The 13,749-nt window shown below is 45.9% G+C and overlaps 1 pseudogene; it reads left to right on the plus strand.

Annotated features, from left to right (window-relative positions):
* The first annotated feature begins 221 nt into the window (after window positions 1–221).
* On the plus strand, window positions 222–2,731 carry LOC113938383 (annotated as a pseudogene).
* The last annotated feature ends 11,018 nt before the right edge of the window (window positions 2,732–13,749 follow it).

The following is a 13,749-nucleotide window of genomic DNA, read 5'->3' on the forward strand; positions in this document are numbered from 1 at the left end:
ACTCTGAGTGCTCCCAGAAAGAGAATGTTGGCTTTTTATGAAAAGAAATGAGGAACAACTCCTTTTATTTGAGGCCCCACGGTGTTTGACAATCATCCTTTGGTATCCTTCCAAAGAAAGGTCCAGCCCAGGCCTGCGGTTCTTTTAATCTATGGTCCTGGTTTAATGGAATTGTAGTACAGCTCCAGATCTGAAAAAGGGCACCTGGCAAAGAATACGAAATGGCAAGAAGGCGGAGAGGTGTGGCTGATGATGTCCATGACTCCTTTGGCTCATGCAATGGTCATGGGCGGCATGCTGACCCTCCCAGAATCTTGGTCATTCACAGCTCTATGTGGGGCACAGACCTTAATGTTACTCACCTCCCTGAAGGTAGGAGGGATTGTTCTGAAAAACACCTGGCTTCCCTCTGATGTGAACGCTCCATGCAGTTAATCACTCCCACTGAGAGCTTGCGCTAAAGTATGCAGTTGATAACAAAAGCAGCTAATCAAGATCTAGAATATTGTTAGCTTGAAGTAAGAAATCTGCATAGAATATCGTCTTCCTCTGACCTGATAGTTGTTGTGCTGGGTGAGTGAGTTCAGGACACGTGAGGCTCTTCTTTGGGTAGAGCTTTTATTAGCCTGGCTGGGAGACATTAAGTCAAGGAACACAAATGCTGTTTGAATCATGAAGCTACTCCTCCTTAGACATGTGGCCTTGGGTCAGAGTCACACCTGATCTGCCAACCTGCCTGAGGACTCTGGCATGTGGTGAGGGCTGGGAATTGGAGGGAGAGCAAATTTGCATAAACCTCCTAGGCCTTATGGGAACTCATGGTAAGGAGTCTTTGAAGCAGTAATCAAGCCCTCTAATGTCATGATTAGGAATCCCCACCTACCCCCAACAGAAGTTAGCCCCTCAACATCTGGGGAAAGAGTACTTCAGAAAAGACAAGGAACTTACCATGAAGGTGTGAGGGTGTGGGGAGTGGGGCATAGCTAAAGACAAGTGTCTCCCCTTGTTCAAGGTAATGACTCCTAACTACCAATAAGAAATTGATTAAGTCCTTATTGTGTAACTAAAGCCTTGACCTTGAAACAATCCAGGCAGATGCACAGTTCCCATATAGGAAGGGTATGACTCTGTGAAGTTACAGAGGCTCTAACTATGGAGACCAGGGGATTATTTGCTTGGAGGGAAAACCTTCCTCTTAAAGCAGAAAGAACCGGCAATGTTGGGGCCAAAGTCGTGGAAGCGGAGCCTGGCAGCTGAGCATCTCCTTAAGGAGAAAGCTGCAGGGCCTTGCCTTGATCTCAGTGCCCTGGTCTCAAGGGACTGATAGTGTTGGAGTCCTAGAGCAGATATTCCTGGTGGGACTGGAGTCCTTCGTTTGCCCATGACTGGGTTGTGATTTCATGGTAACAATGAAACGGCCTCTTGGCCCGAAAGAAGGAGACCCCCATTTTCATCAACCAACTCTACTGACCACAAGCTCCTGTGACTATTCAGGGAACCCCACAAAGCAGGACTCCTCCCAGTTCCCAAAGAGACAAAGCCACTGGCCAGGTGGGCTTGAAAAGGCAGACTTCTCAGGGCCTTTTTCATGTGCTCAACCTCTGTTCCCATCCTACCCCCTGCCATTGGGCACCCTGCTTGCTGGCACCCCTGCCCAGCACCTGCACATGAGGCTCCAACTCTGTGTCTGCCGTCCTTGTAGATACTCTCCTCCCCACCCTGAGTTCTCTTAGGGCCTGCAGCACTTGCAGTGATGTGTCCGGTTTATCTCCCCTAAGGGATTGTAAGCACCTAGGATGAGGACCCTGGCTGGTACCTTGTCTCCTGCAGAGCTTAGTACTGGGCTTAGCATGCAGGAGCAACTTGAAAAGAGCCTGTTGAGTGAAAGATCTGAATACTACTTGGAATAAGAGCGTTTGCTAGTGGGCCCTGGTCCCTTTCTCTCCTTGGTAGCTCCTTGGCCTATGAATAACACCACCAATAAGAAACAGTGGCCCCAGGGGCACCTGGGTGGCTCAGTTGGTTAAGCGGCTGCCTTCAGCTCAGGTCATGATCTCAGGGTCCTGGGATCGAGCCCCACATCGGGCTCCCTGCTCAGCGGGAAGCCTGCTTCTCCCTCTGACCCTCTCCCTGCTTGTGTTCCCTCTCTCACTGTCTCTCTCTCTCTCTCTCTCTGTCAATTAAATAAACAAATAAATAAAATCTTAAAAAAAAAAAAGCAAAGAAGCTCTCTTCCATAGGAGGCCTACACGCCGCCGCTGGGGCCGCCGCCGTGTCTCTAGTGATCCCTGAGAAGTTCCAGCACATTTTGCGAGTACTCAACACCAATATCGATGGGCGGCGGAAAATAGCCTTTGCCATCACTGCAATTAAGGGTGTGGGGTGAAGATATGCTCATGTAGTGTTGAGGAAAGCAGACATCGATCTCACCAAAAGGGCCGGAGAGCTCACTGACGATGAGGTGGAACGTGTGATCACCATTATGCGGAATCCTTGCCAGTATAAGATCCCAGACTGGTTTTTGAACAGACAAAAGGACGTGAAGGATGGAAAGTACAGCCAGGTCCTGGCCAATGGTCTGGACAACAAACTTCGTGAAGACCTGGAGAGACTGAAGAAAATTAGGGCCCACAGAGGGCTGCGCCACTTCTGGGGACTTCGTGTCCGAGGCCAGCACACCAAGACCACAGGGCGCCGTGGCCGCACCATGGGTGTGTCCAAGAAGAAATAAATCTGTAGGCCTTGTCTGTTAATAAAATAGTTTATACACCTAAAAAAAGAAAAAAGGAAAGAAAAGAAAAGAAAAAAGAAACAGTGGCCCCCAGTGCCCATCAAGCCTTTCACTTGGTCCCCACACCATCTTTTCTCTAATGTCAATGTGAACCAAACCCAGGGGCAAAAGGGACCCCTGCAGGGGAGCTGATGGGGGGGGGGTGGGACGTCTCTGTGTCCTTCTAGATGCCAGTGTCTCAAAGACCAAGGCCTGTGTGAATGGCGAGGACTCAGGGCCCGGCAGCGGCACACAACAGCGGAGAGCGTGGCACCTGGTCTGTGCACAAAGAAACAAAGCTGCTGCTTCTTGAGGGCTCTCTGGTTCCCCGAAGGGAGACTGCTGAAAGCCCTGCTGCAAACTTCAGGGGACCTCTCAGACCCACATCTGGAGGCCATTTCACATCCAGCTCACACCTCCTGGTAAACCAGCCCACATTTTATTGTGTTCCACATCCTCCCTTGGCTGCTCGGGCCCACGTTCTCCGCTCCTCCTCAGGGTCAGAATGAGAAGTAGGCTCTTTGACTTGCAGGGACTCATGTGCTCTCCCTGTTCCTCTGCACCTGCTCCCTCCTGGGCCACAGCAAGCAGTTGTAAACAGCCCGAAGGGGACCGGGACTTCCGGTGCAGGAGGAGGGGTGGGGAGCAGGAGCAAACACTCTGGCGAGGCCCGTTTTCATAAGATGTTTTTCGCCATAAACTCGGGGGATGGCAAAGCAAGGTGTGTGCAGGTTACTAATGACAAGGCCTCCACGCTCAAGCTCAAGGCTGGGGCTAAGGCCGCGAGGCCTCAGAGAAACTGGGTGTGTGCCCAGGACGTTGTGCCAAGGAAGGAGACCCTGGGTGTGCAATGGGTTTAGGACACCGAATCCCCAAATGCCCAGACCCACATTATGTTGTCCGTCACTTCTAATTGTCACAGTTCCTGAAACGTCTCTCTGCGCCTGACGCGTACTGGTTCTGTGACTGGGACCATGTCTATATCGGAAAATTGTGAATCTGGTGGACGATGGATCTACACACAGCTGGTAACACAGGTAACACTTGTCTTATGCAAGGACGGAGCTATAACACGCAGGGGAGACACCAAAGCAGAGAGGGACAGAGTCATCAGACTCTGCTAAGGGGTGGCAACAAGCTGGCCTTCCTAGGTGGAGAGGTTTAGGATGGACAGCAAAGGGGAAGCAGACGACAACGTGAGGAACAGCGTTGGTGTGACGGGCAAGGCGCGTCTTGGAGCACGGTATGGTTGTGCCATGAGCAGGGAGGACAGCCGCCATGGGAGATGGTTCTGGACGAGTAGGTGGGACCAAGACAGAGGAAGGTCTGAAGTACAGGAATAGGCAAATCATTAAGAGTGTTTCAAATGTTATTTAGGTACCAACTTTGATAAATCCAGGGATTTCATGAGCAAATCTGGGTTCTCATGAAAGCCTGGAAGGTCTGGTATCTTGAAACTTTGGCTCTCTTGTGGCCACGTTTACCTATGACTGGGTGGTGGCTGCCCCTCACCAGGACAAGTATTCTCCTGTCTGCCCCAGTCCTCACCACTCCCTACCGTGTGGCCCTTTGTCCGCTTCCCTCCCGTGTGACCTGCCTGCCAGTGGAGGGTGGGGGATTGCCACCGAATGTGTTCAGGAAAGTATGTTGAGGCCAGCAAAGAGAAGTCTGTAGCCTGGAGTCAGTGAGGGGGCTCCTGAAAGAGTCCATGGAGAGGGCAGGGCACGAACGAGGGCAGAAGCAGGAGAATGGGAGGAAGGGCTGACCGGGAGTGAGGGAGTGAGGAGGTACGTGCAGGACCCAGGATCCGGGACGGAAGGTGGAGTAAGGCAGGAGGCAGAGGAGAGGATGGTGAGCTCTGCTGGGGTGTCTGGAGTTTGAGGTGCTGGGGCAGGGGCAGCCCGGTGAAAACGCACGGCTGCACCAGCCTGGGCCTGGCGGGCCAGCAGAGCCGAGCCCCAGATGGGGGACTCTCGGCTGAAGGGCGTGGTCCAGGGAAGGTCCTGCAGCGGCAGGAGGTGGCCGGGAGCCAGGATCCCTCCCTTCTCTCCCGGCTAGATCAGCTCCGGGGCTGGAAAACTCATCACGACCTGCGTTCTGAGGACCCCTGCTGGGAGGGGACGGTCCCTCCATCAGCACCATGCGGAAAACGTGTCACTGGGAGGCCCAGGCAGAGCAATGCCCACTGCCCAGTTTTTTTGTTTTTTTGTTTTTTTCCCAGGCAGGGAGGGAGCAGTGGGCGGGAGCCAGGACAGGCTGTGCCTTTCTCTGCCTGAGTCACATGGAATAATTCTGTCTCTTGTCCCCTCTGCAGCACTCCTGGGGGACAGGGTGGGACAGGGGCATGAGTCATGTGAGTCCTGAGCAGCAGATGGCCAAGGGCAGTGAGTCACAGCTCTGCTTCTTAATCGGAAGCGTAGTAGAGCCCTGAAGAGAATGTGCCCGCGGCCAGGTCCGGGCGTCCAGCTCGCTGGTGACCGTCCCTTAAACAATGACAGCCGTGGCTGTCACCTGCGGGGCTTCTCAGTTCAGTCATCATGTGCATTTCCTCGTTGGGTCTTAGTTCCTAATCATGCCTTTATTTGCATGGTTATTTGGGGATTGTGTGCATTAGCGCCTGGACTCTGTGACAGCCAGGGGCTGGGCTGGTTTTGGGCACGCAGTATCCTTAGCATCTCGTCTGTTTGAAATGAATGAATGAATGAATGAATGAATGGCTCCATTTGGTGTTAACACTTAATAGAATGTGTCTCTCTGTGTGTAACCTGTTGATATAAGTGTACATGCTGTTTTATGTATGGAATATCTTTGGAAAAAGTGAGGACACATGCGACATTCATACAAGAGCTTGCTTCCTGGACACACGGGCTGGGGATAGGAACCTGGGGTGATAAGAAAATTCATTTTCACTTTATACTTTTATTTCTCTCCCTCCTCAGTGTCTCTCTCCCCATTTTGCTTTTACAAGGAGCGGGAGAAGAGTTTACAAAGCGGGTCATCTTAATCACATTATTCCAGCTTTCCCTTCCACGGAGTAACATATGGGGAACATGTTTGGTGTCTGTCTACACAGCCTTGATCCAGGCTCTCTTGGAGCCTGCTGTCTGTGGGGTGGACTCCACACTGGATTTGGGAATGCTGGTGGGACCCCTCACCCCTCACCTATTGGGTCCGGTTCTTGGGGGAGACCAAGGTCTGCCTGGCAGCCAGCTGGGACCTAACCCTCGAAGTGGGAGGCCGGAGGAAGTAGCAGGGTGAGGGCTGTGCCTGAGGGAGGACCCCAGGCAGAGGGAGGATGCAGTGAAGGCTGTCAGACGGGGTGCACTGTGACCTGTGGCGTCTTCTATTGCCAGCGTGCTGGCTGATCCTAGTGGACAGGACTGGGGCTGCCATAAAAAAGGGGGACCCTGCCTGGCTGGGTCTTTGGGTCCCCTGGGACAATAATGCATGATTTTATTTCACTGGCTCTACAAATCCAGAGCCACCCCTTCCTGCCAATCGTCCCTCCTGCAGAGGCTGGACAGCCTCTGGCCCAAGAGTTCCAAGTAGGAGGCAGGGGGCAGTGGATGTGTTAACAAAGCCCTGACTTGGGAGTCACAAGACTGCGGGACCGTTTTCGCTCTACCCGTTACTCACGCAATCCCTCCAAGCCAGAGCCGACTTCCATTTTACAAAGTTTTAAGACATATTTACTTAATAGTTATGCAAAGCAGTTTCACATGATTGTTTTAATATTCTCTTCTATATTTATTACCATCTTTCTTTTTTGCTTTTTTGTGCCTTCTTTTTAATTTTGCAATTAGGTTAGCTAATACTTATGTATTTCATTTGTTCTTTTCAAAACACCAACTTTTGGATTCATGGATGAGTTCTATGTTTCTCTGTCATCAAATTACTTTCAGGTTTTTAGATTTTCCTTTCTTCTGCTTTATCTTTTATTCTTTTTCTCTTTCTGAGTTGGCTCTTAATTCATCTATTTTAATTATTTTTAACTGGTATATCGATCAAACATTATTCATTTTCCCCAGAGATCTGCTCTATTTGTGACTCCATTGGATTTAATAAATGTGCTTTTTCATGGCTTTTATAGAAATTCCATTTGTATTTTCACCTTTAACCTCCGAGTAGTTTTAAAAGGAGTTTGTGAATTTCCAGATGAAAAGGATTTTTTTCCTGATATTGCTATAAATTCTTAGTTTTGTTACACTGGGATTAGAGAATATCACCTATTCTATATATTGATGTTTGTGGCTTTATGTAAGATTTTCATGAGTGTTCATACTTGCTTGGGTATCGGAAAAGAAGGTCTGTTCTCTATTATCAGGGTACGGAGTTTGCCCTATTATTTACCTAAGGTTGACTGTAACTGGATCTATTTCTTTTCATTGTTTTCTTAATCTGCCCAGGATTGAGATAAAAATATCCTCCTGTGTTGTTGTCAATTTCTCCTAGTCTCTGTGAGTTTTTCTGTATGAAATTTTCTGGTATGTGGACTAGCATATAAATATTCATAATTAATCTGAGTGAATTATAACCTTTAGCATTATGAACTGGCTTTCTTGACTTATTTGATGATTCGTTTGACCTTTGTTTTGGCTTTGTGACTCTTGATTTCTTCATATTGGCATGTGCCTGGCATAACATCACCCATTTTTTTGTTTTCAGCCTTCTGGAACCACTTTGTTTTAGGTGTGTCTTCTGTATGTGGCACCGAATTGGGTTTTGTTTTGTGCATCTATTTGAAAATATTTTTAAGAGGTGAATTTAGTGTGTTTGCTTTTATGGACATGACAATATAATTGCTCCAAGTTTTGTCATGCAATTTTATGTCACATTTCTCATTTTTTCTTTTCCATTTTATTTATCTATCTTCTGGTCTTTCACACACTGGCTTCCTTTTTTTTCTTGGCCTTGTTTTTTTTCTGTGTCATTCTTCTCACGTAAGAAAGGTGATTTGTTTCTCTAGTGTTTATCTTTATGATTAAAACTTTATATAACTTCCTTAGCTTTCTTTAGACAGAATATATTAATCTACTTCTATAAACAAGAACAAAACCATCAGGCTTCCTCTTCCTTCCCACCCTCCCTTTCCTCTGCCACACTGCATTGGTTAATAAGAGCATCTTCCTGGGGCACTTGGGTGGCTCAGTCGGTTAAGTGTCTTCCTTCGGCTCAGGTCATGATCACAGGGTCCTGGGATCGAGTCACGTGTCCGGCTCCTTGTTCAGCGAGGAGCCTGCTTCTCCCTCTGCCCACAGCTCCCTCCTGCTTATGCTCTCTCTCCCTCTGACAAATAAATAAAATAAAATCTTTAAAAAGAGCATCCCCCCCCCCCAGTTTTATTGAGAAATGACTGACACACGTCATTGGAGAAGGTGTACAGCATGATGGTTTAATTTACACATATTGTGAAATGATGCCACAATGGGTTTAGTTAATTAGCATCCATCATCTCATATAGATGCAATAGAAAGAAAAAATAAGTAAATAAAGTTCTCCTCATGATGAGAACTCTTAGGATTGAATCTCTTAACAGCTGTGGTGTCTAGTGCTCATCGGGTGCTATGTCTTAGCCCTGATGCTTCTTCGTCTTGTAACTGGAAGTGTGTTCCTTTGGGCCACCTTCCTCCAGTTTCCTCTTTTCCCAACCTCCACCTCCAGGAATCCCAAGTCTGGTCTTTTTTCTTTAATTAGGTTCCATATATAATAGTGACTGTATGGGATTTGTCTTTTTCTGTTTGACTTATTTTACTTCGTGTAATGCCTTCAAGGTCCATCCATGTTGTTGCAAATGGTAGGATGTCCTTGTTTTTTAAAGTCTGAATAATATTTCATTGTATTTCTTTTTTCTTTTTTTTGAAGATTTTATTTATTTATTTGAGAGCAAGCGAGAGAAGAGACAGCACGGGCAGGGGAAGGGGCAGAGGGAGAAGGAAAAGCAGACTCCCCGCTGAGCAGGAAGCCCATCTTGGGGCTCGATCCCAGGACCCTGGGATCACGACTTGAGCCGAAGACAGACTCTTCACCGACTGAGCCACCCAGGCGCCCCTCATTGTATTTATAAACCACAACTTCTTTATCCATTCATCCATCAGTGGACACCTAGGTTGTTCCACACGTCTTGGCTCTTGTAAATAATGCTGCTATGAACACGGGGGTGCAGATTTCTCTTTAAGTTGGTGTTTTGGTTTCCTTTGAGTATATCCCCAGGAGTGGAGTTTTAAAAGTATCTTTTTGAATTTATCTTTGCCACGTTCATTATGCACAGACTTCTACTGACCACAGGTGACAGAGGAGGCTATGAGCAAACTTACTCTTTCAGTCTTTTGAACCCTTCCCCTTTACTTAAAATAATCATATCAGCTGTATATTGGGTATGTATTACTTAAATTTTGATTTTTGACTCATATCTCCAGTTTTGTGAAATAGCGATTGCTCTAGGGTTTATCATAAATAGCTTTCAAGTAACACAGCATTACACATAGAGTGTAGAGGGTCACAGGATACTTTCTTTCCCCTTTCCCATCCTTGTGCTATTGTTCTCATGCATGTTACTTGTTGTGAAGATATTAAAAATGAGAACTGAAAGTCTTTTGTATTTACCCTTGTTTTCACCACTCCCAGGAATCTTCATTTATTTATTGAGATGTAAACTTCCATCTGATATCATATTTCTTCGATCTGTGAATCTTCCTTAAACGTTTTTTGTAGTGTAGATCTGCTGATAATGAACTTGCTCAAGTTTGCTTCAAAGAGTCTTTATTTTGCCTTAGTTTTCAAAAGATATTTTCACTGATATAAAATTATGAGTTGACAGTTTCTGTTCCCCACCCAGTACTTTATTATTTTTTTCTTTTTAGAGAGAGATGGGGGAGGAGCGGAGGGAGAGGAAGGGAGAGAATCTTAATCACGCTCTATGCCCAGCACAGAGTCTGATGTGGGACTCCATCTCACAACCCTGAGATCATGACCGGAGCTGAAACCAAGAGCCGGAGGCTCAATTGACTGAGCCACTCAGGTGCCCACCCCCCGCCCGCCGACCCACTACTTTGAAGATGGTTTACCAGCCTCTGGTTTTGCAGAATTTATGAAGACAAGTTAGCTGTAATTTGAATCTTCCCCTCCTGTATGTGTTGTATGTCTCCCCTGTGTTTGCCTACACCATTTTCTCTTTATCTTTGGGTTTCAGCAGTTTGACTGATGGGCTTAGGTGTTTGTTGTTGTTGTTGTTGTTGTTCATTTTGTTTTGTTTTTAAATTTAGCCATTTGTTCTCTGAGTTTCACAGAATTATGAACTATGGTTTGTTGCTTTTACCTAATTTAGGAAAATCCTTGGACATTATATATTCAAATACCTCTTCTGCCCCATTTTCTCTCTCTTCTGAAACACCGATTTTGAATCATTGATATTGACATTGCCCACAGCTGTTGGATGCTTTCCTCATTTGTTGTTTCCATTATTTTGCTAATTTGTGTTTCAGTTTGGATAATATCTATTGATTGAGCTATCTTTAAGTTCTTTAAGTTCACTGTTTCTTTCCTTTATCATATATAGTCCCATTATAAGCTACCAGAGGAATTCTTCATCTTTTTTTTAATATTTCTGTTGGACTCTATTTATAATTTATATCTTTCTCCTGGAATTCTCCATTTGTTCACATATGTTATCCACCTTTTCTACTAGATACTTTTCCACAAAATAATCATAATTACTTTAAAGCCTCTGATAGTCCCAACTTTAGTGTCATCTTAGAGTCTGCTTCTGTGAATTATTATTATTACCTCTTGATAATAGGCTGGTATCTTTTTCTGGCTTTTGTGTCTCATAATTATGTGTGTGTGCATTTATAATTTTTAAATGTATTTCAAACACTGTATCGAGTAACAGTAAAGACCAAGGTAAACAGAATTTATGACAGGAAGTAGGTGTCCCTCTTTTTCTGTCAGGCTGTTAGTGTGTGTGGGAGGGTGAACCAATTATAATCAGCAGTTGTGTTGAGTTTTAGTTTTGTAATTGTTATAGTTTACCTCATTGCTGCACAGACTTCAAATTCCTCCAGTGGTGGACCACCTGCTACCTTGCATTTAGTAGGATGTCTGTGTGCTATAAACTTGTTCTCAGTGTTCCTACAGCCAATATCTCAGGGGGTCCTGCATGCCTGAATCATAGAGGGAGACTCTCTACATTCTTCCCCAGCTATAGACGGTAATTCCTCAGTGCTGGGTGTGAGGCTCCTGTTGGGGCAGATGGCATTCCCAGGTTTCTGATCTTGCCTTTGTCCTTGGCAGACTGTGTGCCTTTGGCCCTCAGTATTGCTGCCTCTCACATTTGTGGAAACCAAACCCTGCCTGTACTTGTGGGACATCTTGGGCAGGGAAGGGCTTCCTGCGTCACCCACCCCTTGCCCCACCCCCACTGACAGCAGGGTCCTGGAACTCAGTGGTCTCTTGCCACTCACCAGCACTAGACAGGGGACAGACAGGTTTCCCACCCTTTCTCCAATGTCAAATGGTTTTGTTTCTATCTTCTTCCAAAGGTCATGGATTTTTTGCCTAGAATATTTAGTTACCTGCCCTTCCAGTGGCTTAAGGCTCTCTCCTTGTAAAAGAGTCCAGGATAAGAATGGGGTTTCGTGCCAGTCCTCTATGGCAGCAGCAGATTACCTGGGTTTCAAGCCTATTGCTACCAACATAAGGTCTTCTGCCTGCCCCCTAGTCTTTCTGAAAGCAGCCAGTGGAGGGTCATGGTAAAGAGCATGTGAGTACTTCAAGACTTAGCAATAGAAAGTATACAAGATTAAATACAGAATAAAGACTCTATTTTTCAATGGTGTTGGAATAATCAGATATCCATATGCAGAAAACAAACTCTAATCCATACCGTATCTGAAAATTAACTCAAAATAGATCATAGAACTAAACTAAAACCTAAAACTGTTGTGTTTCTAGAGGAAAACAGGAGGAAATCTTTGTAAATTTGGGTTTGGCAAAAATTTTTTTTTTTTTTTAAAGATTTTATTTATTTGACAGAGAGAGATAGCGAGAGCAGGAACACAAGCAGGGGGAGTGGGAGAGGGAGAAGCAGGCTTCCTGCGGAGCAGGGAGCCCCATGTGGGGCTCGATCCCAGGAACCTGGGATCATGACCTGAGCCGAAGGCAGACGCTTAACGACTGAGCCACCCAGGCGCCTTTGGCAAAAATTTTTAAAAATATGACACTAAAAACACGACCCATGAACAAAAGAATTGATACATTTGACTTCATCAAAATCAAATACTGTTAAGAGACTAAAAAGGCAAACCAAAGACTGGGAGAAAATATTTGCAAAGCATAGATCTGATAAAGGACTTGTATACAAAATATGAAAAGAACTCTCAAAACCAGTAATAAGAAAACAAACAACCTAATTTAAAAATGGGCTAGAGACTTGCACACTTCAACAAAGAAGACACATGGAGGGCAAATAAACACATGAAGACGTGTTCAACATCATAAGTCATTAGGTAAATGAAAATTAAAACTACATTAAAATGGAAATGAAAACCACTACACCAAGAAACTACTACACATCTATTCAAACGGCTGAAAAGAAAAAAAGACTGATCATATCAAGTTTTGGTGAAAATACGGAGAAACCGGGATACTCGTAGTAGGAATATAAGAGAGTATAACTACTTTGGAAAACAGTTCGACAGTTTCTTAGGATGTTAAACCTACAGTTACTATGTGATTCAACCATTTCACTTTCAGGTGCTTAGCAAGAGAAATTAAGACATATGTCCACAACAAAGACTTGTATACAAATATGTACAGTGGCTTTATTTGTAATAAATGCCCATCAACAAGTGAATGGATAAGGAAAGTATATCCACACGATGGACTACTACTCAGCAAGGAAAAGGAACAGATATGAGTGTATCTCAAAATAATTATGTGGAATGAAAGAAGCTAAACAATATCAAGTATACAATCTACATTTACAAAAAATTCTAGAAAGCACAAGCTAAATGTATAGTGATTAAAAAAACAGGTCAATGGGGAAATGTTCTTGGAGATAGGAATTAGGGAAGGCAGGAAGGAGGAATTACAAAGTAGAATGGGGAAACTTTGAAAGTTAACAAGGACTCTGCCTTTGGAAATCTTGACAAAGGTTGGCACTAATCTTGGGGGTAAGAGTAACCTGCCATGCACCCTCCTGCTCCCCCACAGTAGGGGAGGATCTACATCGGACAGGTGTTCCCAGAACACAGCCCAACACTCCTCTTGTTGCAGGACTCCAGCAGCAGAGTCAGGGATGGCTTGGGATCTGCAGCTCAGCGAGCATCAGCCCAGCCTCGGAACAGGCCAGCATCCTCCCCTTGACGCAGACACTCAAGGAACCAGGGAGTGTCTGACAATCCTCTCGCCAGGTTGCAGGAGAGGAAACTCTCACCATGAGGTTCCTCCGCCCACCCCCAGAGGCCCTGCCTCCCCTGTCCTCCCCCAGGCCTCTTCCTACACCTTCTGGAACCTCCGGCAGGTTGGGTGGGCAGAGCACTTGGTGTTTGGTGGGAGACAGTTCTATGTCCGAGTCTGAGGGAGGGGTTGGCACCACTGCAGGTGGATTTCTGACCTGAGAACATGGGATCCTTAGTGCCTTTTACCCTTGGCATTGGCCTTCGGCTGCAATTCTGGAACATGAAGACAAATCCCCCTGGGCATCCTGTTTCAGCAACCCATCTATGGCCGGCTCATCTCTGCGTGCTTGCCCCTGCACCTCCTGAACTGTTACCTTTAGTGTCAATAGTGGGGTCACATACGCAGTGGAAACGCCACCCCAGGCTTCAGAGCCTGGCTCTGTCACTTATTAGCCGGTAGATAATCATCTGCCCCCGTCCCCGCTAGGTTTGGTATGAGGACAAAATGAGTTAATATTTACAAAGAACTTAAAACAATGCCTGGCACGCAGTAAGTGGCTTCTGAAAGTCTGCTCTTATCAT

This window comes from Zalophus californianus, chromosome 8 (assembly GCF_009762305.2).
Source record: "Zalophus californianus isolate mZalCal1 chromosome 8, mZalCal1.pri.v2, whole genome shotgun sequence".
NCBI lineage: Eukaryota > Metazoa > Chordata > Mammalia > Carnivora > Otariidae > Zalophus > Zalophus californianus.